The following is a 19126-nucleotide window of genomic DNA, read 5'->3' as shown; positions in this document are numbered from 1 at the left end:
ATAATATTTACTTTGGCTTTCTTCGATTCGCTGGTAAATACACTCTGACAAAAAAAGTGAAGTATCCAGAGAACATGATCAGATGTCAATGTAAGTTTATGCACGTAAACACCATCGACAGATTCGTAAATCGTTTGAGTTTCAATTTTCTGTGACAGGTACAACGACCACCAGAGTGCATCAGTGTAGTTCGTGTTTAGTGTTGTTACCAGGCCTGGTCGGCTACAAAAGGAGCGTGCACAACGTCATTTGTTGAGTGACCATTGTGAAGGATACGGACTGGTCAAGTCTGCAGTATCCAGATTTATGAGACATTCGGATGTGAGAGTGGCCCGATGTTGGACTCCACGAGAACAAGATGACAGGCGTACTCGTCGCCAAGCTTGCGGTCGACCACTTCTGACCATTAGGGACGATCGGCATACTGTGCACCTAATACATCGCAACCACTTCACAGCTACGTCTCCCATCCGAGAACAAGTACTGGGCTCCCTGCGACATTCTCTGTCATCCCAGACCACTGATCGAAGACCAGCAGCAGCCGCACTGCGGAATTACCGTCCCATGCTAGGCTGCCGTTGACACCACAACACAAACGGCTGCTTTTGGAATGGTGCCGTGACCAGGAAACATGGACTGATAAATGGCTTCGCACGGTGTTCAGAAATCAATCGCGGTTCCGCAGTATTCCGGATGACCACTGTCAGCGAATATAGCGACGACCTAGAGGGAGGGCCCATTATTCCGGTGTTTTGGAGAGGCACAGCAATGTTACTCCCAATGTCGCGGTGTGGTGAGACATCGGGTATGAGTTTAGGTCACGGCTGGTAAAGATGGGCCGGCCGGAGTGGCCGAGCGGTTCTAGGCGCTACAGTCTGGAACCGCGCGACCGCTACGGCCACAGGTTCGAATCCTGCCTCGGGCATGGATGTGTGTGATGTCCTTAGGTTAGTTAGGTTTAAGTAGTTCTAAGTTCTAGGGGAGTGATGACCTCAGAAGTTAAGCCCCATAGTGCTCAGAGCCATTTTTTTTGGTAATGATGGAATGAACTCTGACGTCACAACGGTACGTCGCTGACATCCTGCACCTTCGTGTGTTCTCTCTCATGCGAGAGTATCGTGGTGCCAGTTTTCAACAGGGCGACGCTAGTCCACACGACACGTGTTTCTATTAACTGTCTGCACGATATTCAGATACTGCCGTGGGCAGCGAGATTCAGAGACCTGTCCCCGATAAAACGTGTGGAATCAGCTCGGATGTCTACTCTGACATAGTGCCCGTAATCCAGGATATAAAGGAAAAGTTAATACAGTTGTGGGGCAGTTGCCTCATGGGAGGATACAGCGGGTTTACAGCAATCTTCCGAACAGAGTCAGCGCATGCGTCCAAGCCAGAGGGGTTGCACCGTCATACCGTAAGTGGGCTCATACTGCTAAGTTCTTTGTAAATTTTACTTTATTTTGTAATCACAGAAATAACATCACATATCCTCTGAACCCGTGAAGTTTCGCTTCACGCACTCTTAAAGCTTTACTTTTTGTTTTTTCAGGCAGTGATTATTGTTAGCGTTGGACGTTAAGTTCGAGAGAGAAGGGTTACCAATAAGATTTACAACAGGAATTTTGGAGAAGAGTGGTGTTACATCCATTGCGCTCAACGTAATTTACAGTGTCGTTGATTTCTGTAGATCATTAGGGCGATTATCAAAGATTTCTCCGTCTAGACCATACGTGAATTCCGCGCCAGAGACTAATACTTCGTTTGTGATGACCCCCAGAACGACAATATTTTACCAACCTTCCTCCTCGCCTTCCTTTTTTATAACTTTCTCTGACGAACACTGAACATAAATATGTAAATTAACAGCAATTATTAGGTAAAACAATTCTTCAACGCTTTCCGAGAAAATTATCACCATCATTTACAAAGGGGAAGGTAAAAACAAGTGTGCAACAAGCAGGTGTAAAATATGGATTTAACAAAGAAAATTCGGTGTAGCAGGTCCCTATCAAAGTAAGCTACGCGTCTCTCTTCAAGTGTTTATCAGTCCTAATTCGGTAATCGTTACGCCGCACTGCACTGCCACGCTCCGGACGCGTCGGTGGACGCTTGTTCCGTCCACACCCCAAGGTCACTGGCATCTGGCATGACTCAGGACAGCTTGAGACTCTGTCGACTAAGAACTCTGCTTTAAAAGGCGCCCTCATATATGTTGAGAGAACTCGGGATGACAGTGCTAGCAGCTTTTAACAATGGCAAAAGCACTGCTATTGCCAATGTTTGTTTAAAGTAACACAGCATTATGCTCATGCTATTCGTAAAGTATGATGTGTCAACAGCTCACCTATCACACGACTATAAATAGGAAACACAGCAATAGGTCTATAACCTACCGAACGCCTCCTCTCATACTCGTGTGTGTGTGTGTGTGTGTGTGAGAGAGAGAGAGAGAGAGAGAGAGAGAGAGAGAGAGAGAGAGAGAGAGAGATAGATACTTCTTTTTATTCAAGAAAACATTCTTATATTTTACAAAAGCAGGCCCATTGTTTCTTAAATGTATAAACCCGTTTGTAACACCTATAGTACAACATGTACAGAAAAGCATATATCCTCGAACTAACCAATTTATTACTTACTGGAATAAATGTCTTACAACCAGTACATACATCCCAGGCTGCAATGAACAGGAGACATCGGTGAGGAAGAAAGGAGGGGGCAGTGTACATCATGATGTCTCTATCGAAGCTGCAGGTGATATACTTTCAAGAATGAGCTTGTATCGCGAGCTTAAGAGGAAATCAGATGCGTCTTTGGCAGTACAGTAAATCTGTTTCTCACATGGAATGATTTCGGAAAGCCTTCAATGAAAAACACACGATTCAGAACACGAGCGTGTTCCCTCCTCTGCTATCAAGAATGCATCTCTCGGGAAAACTAGGCCCTTTCCGGTCCCTTACCCGAGATGAGCTGCACAAAGGCGGTAGAGCACACACACACACAGGCGAGTCACCAGAGCCAACCGAGCGGTGATAACAACAAGGAGTAAAGCTGGTGATTCGTCACCATGAGAGCCTAAGACGAAACTGCAGTAAAACAAGCTCCGAAACTAATGTAGAAAGCAAGAGCTGTATATGCTTTAGGAGCATTTATTTTTCTGATGAGTAAGACAAAGATAATGGCTTTCAATCGATTTAAAGCATGATATTCTGCGGGGATTAGATTTGGAAATGACACACTAAAAGCAGTACACGAGTTTCGTTGTTAGGGAAACAAAGTAAGTACAGAGGAAATAAAATGCACAGTGGTATGAAAAGCACAACTACAAAAGAACAATTTGTTAAGATCGAATATAAATTTCGAAGTTTGGAATTTGTCTGGTACGCTGTCTTTTATGAAAGTGAAATGTGGACGATGAACAGGTAAGACAAGAAGAGACTAGAGGATACTGAAATGTGGCGCTAAGAAGAGTAGTGAAGACTAGATGGGCAGATTGGATAATTAATGAAGAGAGATTGCACTGAATGGGGAACAACTAGTACAACAACAAAACAACAACAACCCACTATTTGTGGTAGCTTCTTTAGGGTATAGGCGAATGCATAATGTTAGATATGTAGCTCATGGCCAACTGGAACAAAGATGTAACGACAACAGCAGCTAAGTGAACGCGAAGCACAAAAGTGATGGAAAGAAAGGAAGGAAGGAAGGTTCAACTTTGACATCCTGTGACATCTACGTGTGCTCGAAAATGCACTGCTATTACGTTGTATATGGAACACCACGTCGTAGTAAGATAGAATGCCAGTTTAAGAGAGACATAAATGGTCTTCCAAAAATGTAAAGAAATCAACATGGCCTCGTGAGCCTACTTTCTCAGATTTTCAGTTAAAGAGTAAGCATCCTGAGAACAAGCGACCAAGTTCTTGATGCTCCGACCGTTACACTGTAATGGCTAAGTTCTTGCATGAATTAGTTAGGGAGCCGACTTTAAGACATGGCACTGATTTTCTTCCCTTGTAAGGATGCAGTTTTTGAAGATGATCCACCAGTAACAAAGCAGGCGTGCAAACAGTACGACATCGCCTGAAGCGTTTCAGAAATGGTTCAAATGGCTCTGAGCACTATGGGACTTAACATCTATGGTCATCAGTCCCCTAGAACTTAGAACTAGTTAAACCTAACTAACCTAAGGACATCACACACATCCATGCCCGAGGCAGGATTCGAACCTGAAGCGTTTCTCCTAGGCTCCTGACCATATAGGTCGCACCCAAGACGACTGGAAAACCGTGGCCTTTTCAGAAGAATGCCGATTTCAGTTGGTAAGATTTGATGGTACGGTTCGAGTATGGCGCGGACACCACAACGCCACGGACACAGGCTGTCAACAACGCTCTGTGCAAGCTCGTGGTGGCTCCACAATGGTGTGGGCTGTGTTAATATGGAACTGAACCGATTACTTACTGGAAATGGTTATGTTCCGCTACTTGTAGACCATTTGCAGCCATTCACAGACTTCATGATCCCAAACAACGATGGAATTTTTATGGATCACCGTGCACCATGTCACCGGGCTACAATTGTTCGCAATTTGTTTCAAGAACGTTACGGACACTTCGAGCGAATGGTTCGGCCACTTAGTTCGCTCGACATGAATCAATCGAACTTTTATGGGACACAATCTAGAGGTCAGTTCGTACACAAAATTCTGCACCGGCAACACTTTCGTGATTATGGACGATATAGAGGTAGCATTGCTCAATATTTCTGTACAGGACTTCCAACGTTTTGTGGAGTCCATGGCACGCCGTGTTGCTGCACTATACTGGACAAAAACAGGCTCGACACGATATTCAGAGGCACCCCATGACTTGTCACCTCAGTGTATGTGGCAGTACGTTGCTGGACTTACTGGAACGCGCGCTCTTCTCAGTAATGCACGATGTGTCTTGTAGCATGTGTTCCATTGTAGTTTGAAAACCATCTTTATTTTCTCTTGCATGTAACGAACCAGTCACAAAACGCACGGCTCTTATTTGGATCTCCTCGTTCTTTTTATCATCAACAGCAAATCTTCATTTGCGTTTAGTGGAACAAGTACATCACGCGGGTAAAAAAATAAGACCATGCTGCGATCACATTACCTTTTTCTTAAGTGGATCGTAAAAGAAAAAAAAAATAGGTGAATAAGATAAACGGTCAAAATTATAAGTATTTAACAGCGGATACCAGTAAAACCGAGTAGGAAATACATGGCTGCTAGGTGAGCAGAGGACGTAGTTCCTTAGGTAAGCGTTTGCTGCGCTTCACTTTAATCGCTGAAATTAAAAGGAAATACGATCATAAAAGACGATACTATTAATTAAAAGACAATTACACGCAAAAAGCCACTAAGCAACCACATAAACTTATGTGCACCGTAGTTTGTTAAGAGTAAAGCATCATGAACCCAATTGTTGGTATAAACCCTAGAGTAGTTTACTTCAATTGGAGGTAGTATACGTTTGGTGTCCTCAGACGTGTTTAGCTCATACCGCCAGTTATAGTGGCTGCCCGTAAGGTTTTATTTTACAGCACTTTCTTAATTAATCCACAGTTGCGTTAAATGCCACAAACAAAATTCGTAGAAATGATTAGGGGGTGCAACCGGAAGCTTATAAATCAGACAAACCATCCACTGAACCTCATACCGATGAAATTATACAACTTTGCCGGTCCTTCATGGGAGTGTTCAGGCGCCGTCTTACGGACTTCAGCTTTAGGTCTAGTCTCTCTGGTAGCGGATTACTGAGCACCCGTTAGGCTGAATAGTACTAACACTAGTCACATCTATGTCCAACTAAATCGAACTATGCGCCTTGTAATAGGTACAATAAAGGTGACCCCAACCTATTAGCTAATCGCACTACGTAATAGACCTCCTCCCCATCTACGATGAGACAAATCACTCACTAAAGATCTCGAAAAGATCGACAACAACCCTCTTCTACAAATCCATCAAGGCATCCTCGACAGAGTACCAGACTGCGCTCTAGACATCAACCCTTAAAAAGAGCAACAGTTTTGGTTGAAAATGGATTCCGGCCAGCTGATCGCTGGAAAGAGGAGTTGAACAAATAGGGACCTCCTGTATTTCATAATACGCCTTCCCTCACCAACACATCACCTACATTCGGCAAGTCTCGCAAAATATGGTATACTCTAAATAGAATGCAAACAAATTGTGATAGTTGCGCTTACTAGCTGTATTGGGGCAAACCATAAAACATTTTAAAGATCGCCCCAGACAGCCTTCACTGGTGACAGCTCCGAATTCTTGCATGGAGTTATATGTTTTAGGTAGCTCATAGTCCCCTTTCTCCGTCCTGCCTGCGTATTTCCCCATGCGTGATTGTTCAGAGTAAGAACGAAAGGTTGAAGTTTAGCGTTCTCTCAACGTCGATGTCCACCCTCCAGCTGGGTAATGAAGTAGAAACAAATTCGGATGTAGCATTGATTAACGAATCAACGCACCATTCGCTGAAGTGATTAGGAAGGGACCTATTTCAGATTACAAATCTCTCCTCTTGAATGAGAGTTCATTGCGCTGTCTCATTAGTTTGAAAAAATTACATCAAACACGTGTCCATGATACAGTGAAATTTTACTCAACAAGCGAATCGAATTGAAACAGAGTTTGCCGAGAAGTTACTTAATCCTTTCAAAAAGCACCATCAGAAGCACAAAACTCCTAGCCAGTATGTGGAAGTAATCGTAAATGTCTTACTGCCTAGATGGCAGAGAGGAGCCTGTCCGCAATGTCTCGCGGAATGGGGGACTGTTGCTAGAGATCCGCGCGCTCCTACTAGCACTATTCGAGAGGTGTAGCGCTATGTGCTGCCATCATGTTTCAACTTTGCCCTTCTGTTATCATCGTCATACACAGCATTATATTACAAAACACTCTATACGCATGCATCACAGCCAGACTCTCATATTCAGCATGTCGCTGAAAAGGTGGCCATCTGAACGGTTTGAGCAAGGCAACGCGTCGCACGACAAATACTGAAGAGTTGCGGGAGGGACTGCAATTTATTTGACCACGACATTGCAATGTCTCTCAATGTCTTGTTGTTCAGGTGTGAGGATAAATACTTATAGCTTTTAGAAATTGATTCGTATTCACAAAAATCTCAAGTAGATCCGCTAAATATGCGACGACAGTATGTCTTCCCACATCTCTCAGTTATACATAAGCATTTAATTTCGATTACACAAATTCAAGGTTCCAAACCGTGGCTCTCTGAGCCAGGAACAAGGAGCCAATGCAACACGCACACTATCTCAACCTCTGCAGAAAGCTGCACGAATCCTTTATTATGCACGGTGTGGGTAGAGCAAAATGAAAACCTTTTTAGACAGCTCGATTTTGGGTTATACCATGAATTTGCCGTTTTTAAGAGTTGTTTGTACATATTACTCATTTGTATTTTGTGCTCCTGCACTGGCACTGTTTACAATTAAAATTACTGGATGTAAGGTCCACCTATTATGTAAATGACTTCCAGTTTTTTTAAAAAAACCCAAACACGTTTCGGCTCTTTTGTGCCTTTGTCAGCGGGTACTCTTTATTCAACTGTTAATTGTTCTACATTATTGGATTATATAAGACCATTTGTACATTATCGTATACTGATAGATTATCATCTGCAAATTTAGGTTTCGAAAATCTTTCTTCCATCTGCATTCCTATAAATTGCTGAGAATCACACTCAAACACAACACGTATTTTGTGGCATTTCGTTCGTAAACAGAGCTTTTCGACCTTACCCAAAACACATTTTTGGTGTGAATGCCAACTGCGACTGACACAAATCAGTAATATTAACACTATGCTTTGATGAAGTTGGAAAGTGTTATTAACGAACTAATTTCCGCAAAATATGTGTAGTGTTTGTGCGCGATTCTCAACAACTTACGGGTACGCAGATGAGATAGGATTTTCGACAGCTAAATTTGCAGATGACACGGTACCAGTATCGAGTAATGAACACAAGGTCTTACATAACATAATAATGTACTTGTAGAAAAAGTATGATCTGAATAAAGACGATCTACTGACAATGGCGCAAAAGATGCTGAAACATGTTTGGGTTTATTTATTTATTTATTTATTTCATAGCAGGTGGACCTTACATCCCGTAATTTTATGCGATCGTTTCGAGAACTGATACACCCAGAAATATGACGCGAACGACGCCGAGCTTTGAAGCGGGAACAGAAACTGTACCAGCAATAAGAAATTGCGATCACAGAAATATTGCAAGCAAGGTGGTTCAGTTGCGTCTTGTCTCGTGTGACCGAAAACGTCTATGTCAGGCCAAGCTCAGACACCGAAGAGCAGTACAACGAAGAGGAAACGTGAAGCCACGTACCAGCGTACCTCATCCACATCAAAAGGCGCACTAGCGACTTTTCTATTTCGAAAGGGAGTAGGCTGAACAGTCTCCCTAAAGATCAAAAAAAGAGCATCATACTCTGACATTTCAGTTAGTATGGGGCACACTGCTACAATAGTGAAGAGTGTGCAGATCCAGCAGATAGAAGAGGGTTCTGCAGAGCGAACAGCGGGATGTGGTAGCCTACAGTGTTGGACTGCACAACAGAAATTCTAGTTGTGATGGTTTCGCTGGGCAATGATAGCGATTTGAACAGCAACCGTTGCTTCAGGTAAGTTTGCTTCCTTGGTGTGCAGGTTCAGTTGGCATGTCGTCCATGGAACATGCAGTCCTCCTACAACTACTGTTGATACAACGTATGTGGAACATAGTGCGACTCCGATGTGGGTACGCAAGCACCGACATGTAGGAAACTGATTAGTCTGACATTCGTGACTTACCGACGTGCGTGCGGTAGATGCGAAAATGTGAACTATGGCGATGTTATTACCAAATGCTCCCGAACAGGACCAACGTGTTACTATTCTTTTCTTGGCTGCCGTGAGACAAACACCGTTAGATATCCACTGGAGAATGACTGTCTATAGGGCACGATGTATTACGAAAACCACTGTCGTGGAATGGTGCGCCAATTTCGTGCTGGTCGCAGTTCGACACAAGATGCCGGACGATTTGAGAGGACAGCCTCATATTTTGCGAGAAAGTGAGAGACGCTCCAGCAGCCGCCCTCTAGTCCAGATCCCTCCCCCCCCCCCCCCATGCGATTTTCATGCCTTCGGTCCCTTAAAAAAGGCCTTGAACGGTCGACGATTCCTGTAGGACGACGCCCACCCGGGTGCGTCAGTACGATTATTGCCTAAATGTTCGCGGCGATTTTGCTTCACTACCACACCGATTCAGGACTGTACGGTCTTCGAACGGAAACTTTTTTGATTGTACCATAATAGATACGTTGTGGTCTCTCAGAGAAAATGAAGTGTAAGACGATATTCGTCGACCAGATAAGAGCCCTTCCAGAGGCCTGATCCTATAGCTTGACACGAAGCTGATCCAGATCCGTAGCGAATATGCGCACAGGGTTATTGACCTATCGTCTGGTACATCGGCCAGCCCTAGCGTCGTTTGTAGGCGGTGTCCCACGGTTGTTCACGCAAATTCGTGGCAGGCGCACAGACTCCGCCTCAGAAAACACGGCACACAAACGGTTAAAATATTGTAACTCTCATGACGACTACTACATGATTCACAGACAGATGGCGCACAAGAAAGCCTTCTTTGCATCACTTGACTGTGATGGCTCGAAGAACATCCAGCCATTGAATTAAGATAAAGCGCCAAACAATGAAAATAAAAAGTACAGAATCCGGTGACCAAGGGATGACACTAGGATTTTGATTCCATGCCAAAATCACGTACAGGACCGAATCCTAATGATAAACGTATCGTCCCCCCCCCCCCCGCCCCCCCCCCCCCCCCAATGAACCGTGGACTTTGCAGTTGGTGGGGAGGCTTGCGTGCCTCAGCGATACAGATAGCCATGCCGTAGGTGCAACCACAATGGAGGGGTATCTGTTGAGATGCCAGACAAACGTGTGGTTCCGGAAGAGGGGCAGCAGCCTTTTCAGTAGTTGCAAGGGCAACAGTCTGGATAATTGACTGATCTAGCCTTGTAACACTAACCAAAGCGGCCTTGCTGTGTTTGTACTGCGAACGGCTGAAAGCAAGGGGAAACTACAACCGTAATTTTTCCCGAGGGCATGCAGCTTTACTGTATGGTTAAATGATGATGGCATCCTCTTGGGTAAAATATTCCGGAGGTAAAATAGTCCCCCATTCGGATCTCCGGGCGGGGACTACTCAGGAGGACGTTGTTATCAGGAGAAAGAAAACTGGCGTTCTACGGGACGGAGCGTGGAATGTCAGATCCCTTAATCGGGCTGGTAGGTTAGACGATTTACAAAGGGAAACGGATAGGTTAAATTTGGATATAGTGGGAATTAATGAAGTTTGGTGGCAGGAGGAACAAGCTTCTGGTCAGGTGAATACAGGGTTATAAATACAAAATAAAATAGCGGTAATGCAGGCGTAGGTTTAATAATGAATAAAAAATAGGAATGCGGGTAGGCTACTACAAACAGCATAGTGAACGCATTATTGTGGCCAAGATAGATACAAAGCCCACGCCTACCACAGTAGTACAAGTTTATATGCCAACTAGCTCCGCAGACGACGAAGAGATTGGTGAAATGTATGATGAGATAAAAGAAATTATTCATATAGTGAAGGGAGACGAAAATTTAATAGTCATGGGTGACTGGAATTCGATAGTAGGAGAAGGAAGACAAGGAAACGTAGTAGGTGAATATGGAATGGGGGTAAGAAATTAAAGAGGAAGCCGCCTGGTAGAATTTTGCACAGACCATAACTTAAATCATAGCTACCACTTGGTTCAAGAATCATGAAAGAAGGCTGAATACATGGAAGAAGCCTGGAGACACTGGAAGGTTTCAGATAGATTATGTGATGGTAAGACAGAGATTTAGGAACCAAGTTTTAAATTGTAAGACATTTCCAGGGGCAGATGTGGACTCTGACCACAATCTATTGGTTATGAACTGTATATTAAAACTGAAGAAATTGAAAAAAGGTGGGAATTTACGGATATGGGACCTGAATAAACTGACAGAACCAGAGGTCGCACAGAGTTTCAGGGAGAGCATCAGCGAACGATTGACAAGAATGGGGGAAAGAAATACAGAAGATGAAGAATACGTAACTTTGAGAGATGAAATAGTGAAGGCAGCAGAGAATCAAGTAGGTAAAAAGACGAGGGCTAACAGAAATCCTTGGGTAACAGAAGAGATATTGCATTTAATCGATGAAAGGAGAAAATACAAAAATGCAGTAACTGAATCAGGCAAAAAGGAATACAAACGTCTGAAAAATGAGATCGACAGGAAGTGCAAAATGGGTAAGCAGGGATGGCTAGAGGACAAATGTAAGGATGTAGAGGCATATAACACTAGGGTAAGATAGATACTGCGTACAGGAAAATTAAAGAGACCTTTGGAGAAAAGAGAACCACTTGCATAAATATCAAGAGTTCAGATGGAAACCCAGTTCTAAGGAAAGAAGGGAAAGCAGAAAGGTGGAAGGAGTATATTGAGGGTCTATACAAGGGCGATGTTATTGAGGACAATATTATGGAAATGGAAGAGGATGAAGATGAAATAAGAGATATGATACTACGCGAAGAGTTTGACAGAGCACTGAAAGATCTAAGTCGAAAAAAGGCCCCGGGAGTAGACAACATTCCATTAGAACTACTGATAGCCCTGACAAAACTCTACTATTTGGTGAGCAAGATGTATGAGACAGGCGAAATACCCTCAGACTTAAAGAAGAATACAATAATTCCAATCCCAAAGAAAGCAGGTGTTGGCAGATGTGAAAATTACCGAACTATCAGTTTAATCAGTCACGGATGCAAAATACTAACACGAATTCTTTACAGACGAATGGAAAAACTGGTAGAAGCCGACCTCGGGGAAGATCAGTTTGATTCTGAAAAAATGTTGGAACACGTGAGGCAATACTGACCCTACGACTTATCTTAGAAAATAGATTAAGGAAAGGCAAACCTACGTTTCTAGCATTTGTAGACTTAGAGAAAGCTTTTGACAATGTTGACTGGAATACTCTCTCAAATTCTGAAGCTGGCGCGGGTAAAATACAGGAAGCGAAAGGCTATTTACAATTTGTAAAGAAGCCAGATGGCAGTTATAAGAGTAGAGGGGCTTGAAAAGGAGCAGTGGTTGGGAAGTGAGTGAGACAGGGTTGTAGCCTATCCCCGATGTTATTCAATCTGCATATTGAACAAGCAATAAAGGAAAGAAAAGAAAAATTCGGAGTAGAATTTAAAATCCATGGAGAAGAAATAAAAACACTGTAATGCTGTCAGAGACAGCAAAGGGCCTGGAACAGGGTGTATACGCGGACAAGGAAAAAAAAATTCCCGGATTTCCCGGTTAAAAATACACTTTCTCCCGGGTGATCACACGCTTTTTCCGTGTTAAGCGACAGTGTATATTCCCTTATGAATCCTTTGAATGATTATGGTTTTATACACAGGCGTAGAATTTCCCAGCACTTTAGAAAATAGAACTCAGGGAAAAATACATGTTTTGGAAATATATTTCATGTGCAGCAACAAGTACGCTGCGTATTTTCGTAGTACGAAAGTATACATAGGAATTCCACCAAACACCGCATGTTACTTTCCGAATCATTGAAATTGAGATTGCCAAACGCTTTTGTAAGCCAGTCATAGCTCATGCCACGTGATCTCTCCAGCCGATGACAGCAGATAATCAGAGCATAGGACACGTGATGTAGTCAGCCAACAGCAACATCACTGTCAAGTAGCACGAACACACAAACAGGGAAAGTTATTAGTATACATTTATATACATTGTGTAGCTACATGAAAAGCAAAGCGTTCACATATAATATTGGTCTCTAAGGTTAATAAGCTGCAAGAGAAACTAAGCTTTCACATATAATGTTGGTCTTTTTTGCGCTTGTTACACTTTAAGATACACAAATGTGCCAGTAAATTTTTTAATAATGACAAATGTCTGATCTTCAGGGTTTGGAATTATTCTAAATGGCTCGTCATCAAAGAGTTTATTTTTAAAATAGGCCTTTCTAATATTGCAGCAATTTTGTAACACACACCAAATGAACGAGACTGTTTTGGTACAAATGGCCATTTTTATAACACGACGGAATATAATTCACGAAATACCAATATCAAACGCCTATTAGGCCTACTACAAGCAAAAAGCTTTGTGTTAGGAAATAGTTTCACATTTTAAAAAAATTCTCTTTTTAAAATTCAGTCTTGACCGCACCACGTATGCTACAAGAACATACGTGACCGATTTCGGTCATATCACATGACCATCATCAGACCCAAGTCATCCTTCGAAGGTGGTAGGTGGAGCACTCTTCTCAGCTGCTGTGATGTCAACTGGTCTGAGCTGAGAAGAGTGCTCCACCTACCATCTTCGAAGGATGACTTGGGTCCGATGATGGTCATGTGATATGACCGAAACCGGTCACCTATGCTTTTGTAGCATACGTGGTGCGATCAAGACTGAATTTTAAAAAGAAAATTTTTTGTTCGCTGTTCCAAAATTGTTAATAAAAGAAGTTTCACATTTCATTCATATGCACCAGTTTCTCAAGCATGAGATCGAAAATTTAGTATTACGAAATTTTTATATAAATTTGGAATCGCCCCCGTTTCTTCTCCTTCCTCGTTCTAACAAACAATCTTGTCATCACGAATTCTGTAGCTATTCCTCCCATTGTCAAAATCTGTTCGTCGATTATCTACACTAACCCTGCCAGAATCACAGGTTTAGTTATCCCGCGATTATTTTCCGGTTAGGCGTTATTACGTATTCGTAGAACACGTTTTCCTTGTTACTTCCAGAATACAACTTAAGCGGCTGCTACCCGGGTACTGTACAACTGGTCCTTACTAGTGTAGCGATCTGGCCAAAAATTGTCAAAATTTCATTTTCTTGGATACATCTTTCTCACCTGTTATTCCTGTCAGTCGTTTATTTCCATTCTGGTAGTCTGAATCTATGGATTTCGCTAGTAATTACAACAACGCTAATCATTCGCAAACCCTATCAACTACATAATCAGACAGCGACTGGCATTCATCCGTTCGGCTTTACTCCGCTAAGCTCGTATATCCCCGTCCCCTTTTGTCTGCGGAAAGTTACTTCTAGATGCGACGAGGATTCTCCTGACAGACACCACGTACACTATGCACGCATTAAAAAAAATCAACTTATGATTCATTAAAAAATCAACTTAAAATGTGTTAAAAAACCAACAGGGAAACGTTTCAAAATCATATGAGTAATCGATAGACAAACGTGTGCTGGATGCTAGACGCATTGTGAAACAAGTTTTTTTTTTCCTCAAGAATATGAATTTGGCCCTGCGACTGCTTGCGCAGCCAACAGCCACATTCCTGTAGCCAGAAGCGGGAGAATCGACCCAGGTCGTATACACCCTGTGGAAGAGCAGCTAAACGGAATGAACAGTGTCTTGAAAGGAGGCTATAAGATGAACATCAACACAAACAAAACGAGAATAATGGAATGAAGTTGCATTAAATCGGGTGATGCTGAGGGAATTAGATTAGGAAATGAGACGCTTAAAGTAGTAAATGAGTTTTGCTATTTGGGGAGCAAAAGAACTGATGATGGTCGAAGTAGAGAGGATATAAAATGTAGACTGGCAATGGCAAGGAAAGCGTTTCTGAAGAAGAGAAATGTGTTAAGATCGAATATAGATTTAAGTGTCAGGAAGTCTTTTCTGAAAGTATTTGTATGGAGTGTAGCCATGTATGGAAGTGAAACGCGGACTATAAATAGTTTAGACAAGAAGAGAATATAAGCTTTCGAAATGTGGTGCTAAAGAAGAATGCTGAAGATTAGATGGGTAGATCACATAACTTATGAGGAGGTACTGAATAGAGTTGGGGAAAAAAGAAATTTGTGGCAGAACTTGACTCGAAGACGGGATCGGTTGGTAGGACATATTCTGAGGCATCAAGGGATCACGAATTTAATATTGGAGGGCAGCGTCGAGGGTAAAAATCGTAGAGGGAGACCAAGAGATGAATACACTAAGCAGATTCAGAAGGATGTAGGTTGCAGTAGGTACTGGGAGATGATGAAGCTTGCACAGGATAGAGAAGCATGGAGAGCTGCATCAAACCAGTCTCTGGACTGAAGACCACAACAACAACAACAAGCGTATTGTGACCTACTAAATCTGCCGTATAAAGTTAATTACAGTCATATCTATCTATTCTGTTAAACCGTATTTCACATAAATTAGCGTATAGTTCTCTCTTATCCGTATAGTATGTATTTTTTCTCGTTGTCAATGTATGAATGTGTGCTGTAATACCGAGTGAGATTGCACAGTGGTTAAACAGACGCTGGCCTTGCATTCGGCCGGACGGCGGCTGAAACATTGTGCCATCCAGATCTGCGGCTTCCGTAGTTTCCCTGCACGGCTTAAGGCAAATGTTGGCACGGTTCCTTTGGCAAGCACATACGCGATTTCTTTTTCTATCCCTTTCTAATCTAATCTAAATGGACATCTACACTCAAAACGTCACCTTAAGGTGTATAGAGGACGGGGACATCAAGTAGTGCTGTAGCTTCTCTTCCCTCCTGCCCAGTTGCAAGTTGTAACAGGGAAGAACCACTGTTGGTAACCCTCCGCATGCTCTCCAATGTCTCTAACTTTACTTTCATGGGCTTTTCGCGAGATACATGTAGAAGAAAGTAATATCTTGCGTTCTAGGAACGTACGCTCTCGGAATTTTAACAGTACACTATTCGCCCATGTTGTAGAGTCGGCCACTGGAGTTGAATTAGCATCTGCGTGATGCTTTCGCGTTTATTAAACGAACTCGTGACGGAAGACGCTACTCTTACGTGAATCATCTACTTCCTCTGTCAGTCCTAACTAGTGTCCCAGACTGAAGAGCAGTACTCAAGTCTCGTTCGAAAGGAGGTTGTGTGTGCTATTTTCCTCGTTTGAGGACTACAGTTTCTGGGGACTCGTGCAATGGAATTTGGTTTCAAGCGGACGTCCCAGTTAAACTCGCTTCATATGCGTAAGCCCAGATATTTTGTTATCTGATTGTTTCCTGTGATTGTTCGGCAGTCTTGTATCCAAATAATGTCTCTTTCAGCCTAGGTATACGCAATACGACACATACGTTTATGATTGTCACCTGCCAATCCCAACACCAAACTCCCTTAAGGTACGCCGGAAGCTGCTACAGTGTCTGAAGATCTCTCTCCCTTTAGAAAGGCGTGCTATGTTCTACTTAGTAGTAAGTCCTGCATTCAGTCAAACGTCGGTATCGTCCATAAAGCGACAACGCGGAACTGCACCGAACGCCGTCCAAAATTCATGGAGCTTGCACTAAATCTCCACGTATCTCGTCGTCGATGGGCCGTTAAACACTAACCTTCCTTACTTTTTTAGTAACATGACGTCTTGAGTTTGTAAAAAATTGTTTCGTCTGATTTCATAGTAAGCATATTGGTTACGCTTGGAAAACACGAGACTGAAACGAGTGGAAAAATTAATAATAAACTGCGTCTACAGCCTGTAGTTTATAGCACCTATAGATTTAGAGGTTTTGACAATGTTGGTTGGAATACATTCTTCAAAATTCTGAGGGTAGCAGGGACAAAACACAGGGACCGAAAGATTATTTACAACTTGTCCCAAAACGAGAACGCAGTTATAAGCGTTGACGTACATAAAATGGAATCAGCAGTTGAGGGACATGACAGAGTGTTAGCTGCAAATCCATTTTCATGTTTACAGACGAAGAACACTGCTTATGTAGCACAACATTTCATCGAAGCAGATGACCCGCCGAGAAAGTACGAACAGTCACGGGGTTGTAGCCTATCTCTGATGTTACGCAGTCTCTACCTTGGGCAAACAGTAAAGGAAATCATGGAGAGATTTGGTAAGGGATTTAAAGTTCAGGGAGAAGAAATAAGTTTAAGGTTTATCCATCATGTTCTATTTCTGTCACGGATGGCAATGAACTTGGAATAGCAGCTCAACAGAAAATGTGCTTTGATAGAGATGTTATAAGATAAACATCAGCAAAAGTAAAAGACGGGCAATGGAATGTGGCCTCATTAAATCAGGTAATACTGAAGGTATCAGATTATGGAACGAGACAGTGAAAGTGGTAAAGTGGTAAAGTGGTTTTTCTATTTGGGAAGAAAAATAAGTTGGTTGGTTGATTTGGAGGAGGGGACTAAACGGCGAAGTCATCGGTCCCATCGGATTAGGGAAGGGTGGGGAAGGAAGTCGGCCGTGCCCTTTCAAACGAACCATCCCGGCATTTGCCTATAGCGATTTAGGGGAATCACAGAAAACCTAAATCAGGATTGCCGGGCGCGGGTTTGAACCGTCGTCCTCCCGAATGTGAGTCCAGTGTGCTAACCACTGCGCCATCGCGCTCGGTGGGAAAATAAGTGCAGAACGCTGAAATAAAGAAGGTACAAAATCCAAAGTAACAATAACAAAAAAGTTTTTTTGAAAAGGATAAATTTATTAAAACCGAATATCAGTTTAAGTATTACGATGTCTTTTTGAGAAGGTATTTCTCTGGAGTGAGGCATTTTACGAAACTGACGCCTAGACGATAAAAGTTCTGACAGGAAGAGGAAAGAAATTTTTGAAACGTAGTGCCACAGAAGAATGCTAAATGTTAGATGGGTAGATCGGTTGACTAATAAAGCGGTAATGAACCAACATGGGAGGAAAGAAATTTATGGCACAACTCGAGTATAAGAAGGATTCCGCTGACCGGACCATGAAGCGCTAAGGAATTGTCAGTTTGGTAATGGAAGGAAGGCTAGGGGATAAAAATTGTAGTGGGACACCGAGGCTTGGTAAGCAGGTGCAAAACGATGTAGTTTGCAGTTGTTATGCAGACATGAATAGGGTTGCACAAGGTAGACCAGGCGTCGACAGTTGCATCAAACCAGTTGTCAGACTAAAAACCAGATCAATGACAATAACGACGAAGACGACGACCCATGTTATTCTTTGTAGGAACTCTTCAAGCCAATCCAAACGGCGGTCTGACATTCCTTAAGCTCGTATTTTGTTCATAAGACGAGAGTGAGAGAGAGTCGAGCAGCTTGTACTTCATCACTAATGACCTCGTCGTTGACGGACGTTGAAATCCATTCTCGGGCACAAAAAAACAATAGCGCGTTTAATTTCATGGTAGCTATATTGACCATTCTTGTGAAAACCGAGACAGTGAAATAAATGGGAAATTTAAGTCGGTGTACTGTCTTTTTAGTGGTGTACGCGTGCAAAAATCGTGACTGTTTGTAAGAATCCGTATGCAGTTCGAATATCTCCAATTTTATGTTCATCGAGTTTCCGCGAGATTACGCAAGGGAGAGTAAAATCTTGGTTGACTGGTGTAGGAAAGCACGCTCCTGGAACTTGAACATTAAACCAGGGTCTGCCACTGACGTTGGATAACCGTCTTCTACAGATCCTAACTGGAAGACCTTAGACTGAGGACAATATTTAAGTATCGGTCGAACGCGGATTTTTGTAACGTACTTCCCACGTGGCTGAACTATCCGAGGTTTCTTCTAATGAAAATTAGTTTCTTGCAAGCGTTCCAGTTAAAATCGCTTCGCATGCATACTCCCAGTTATTTAATGGATTCGACTGTTTCCAACCATTGTCGAACAAACATGTAATAAAACAATGATGGATGCCTTCGTTCAAAAATGTGTGTGAAATCTTATGGGACTTAACTGCTGAAGTCATCAGTCCCTAAGCTTACACGCTACTTAACCTAAATTGCCCTAAGGACAAACACACACACCCATGCCGGAGGGAGGACTCGAACCTCCGCCGGGACCAGCCGCACAGCCCATGACTGCAGTGGCCAGACCGCTCGGCTAATCCCGCGCGGATGCCTTCGTCTATTTACGCTTAATATGTCACATATGTTTATGCTGAGGGTCAACTGCGAGTACCTTAATCAAGCTTAGATTCTCTGCAGATCATATTAGCGA

Source organism: Schistocerca piceifrons, chromosome X (genome assembly GCF_021461385.2).
Source record: "Schistocerca piceifrons isolate TAMUIC-IGC-003096 chromosome X, iqSchPice1.1, whole genome shotgun sequence".
NCBI lineage: Eukaryota > Metazoa > Arthropoda > Insecta > Orthoptera > Acrididae > Schistocerca > Schistocerca piceifrons.
This window is presented reverse-complemented; position numbering follows the sequence as displayed.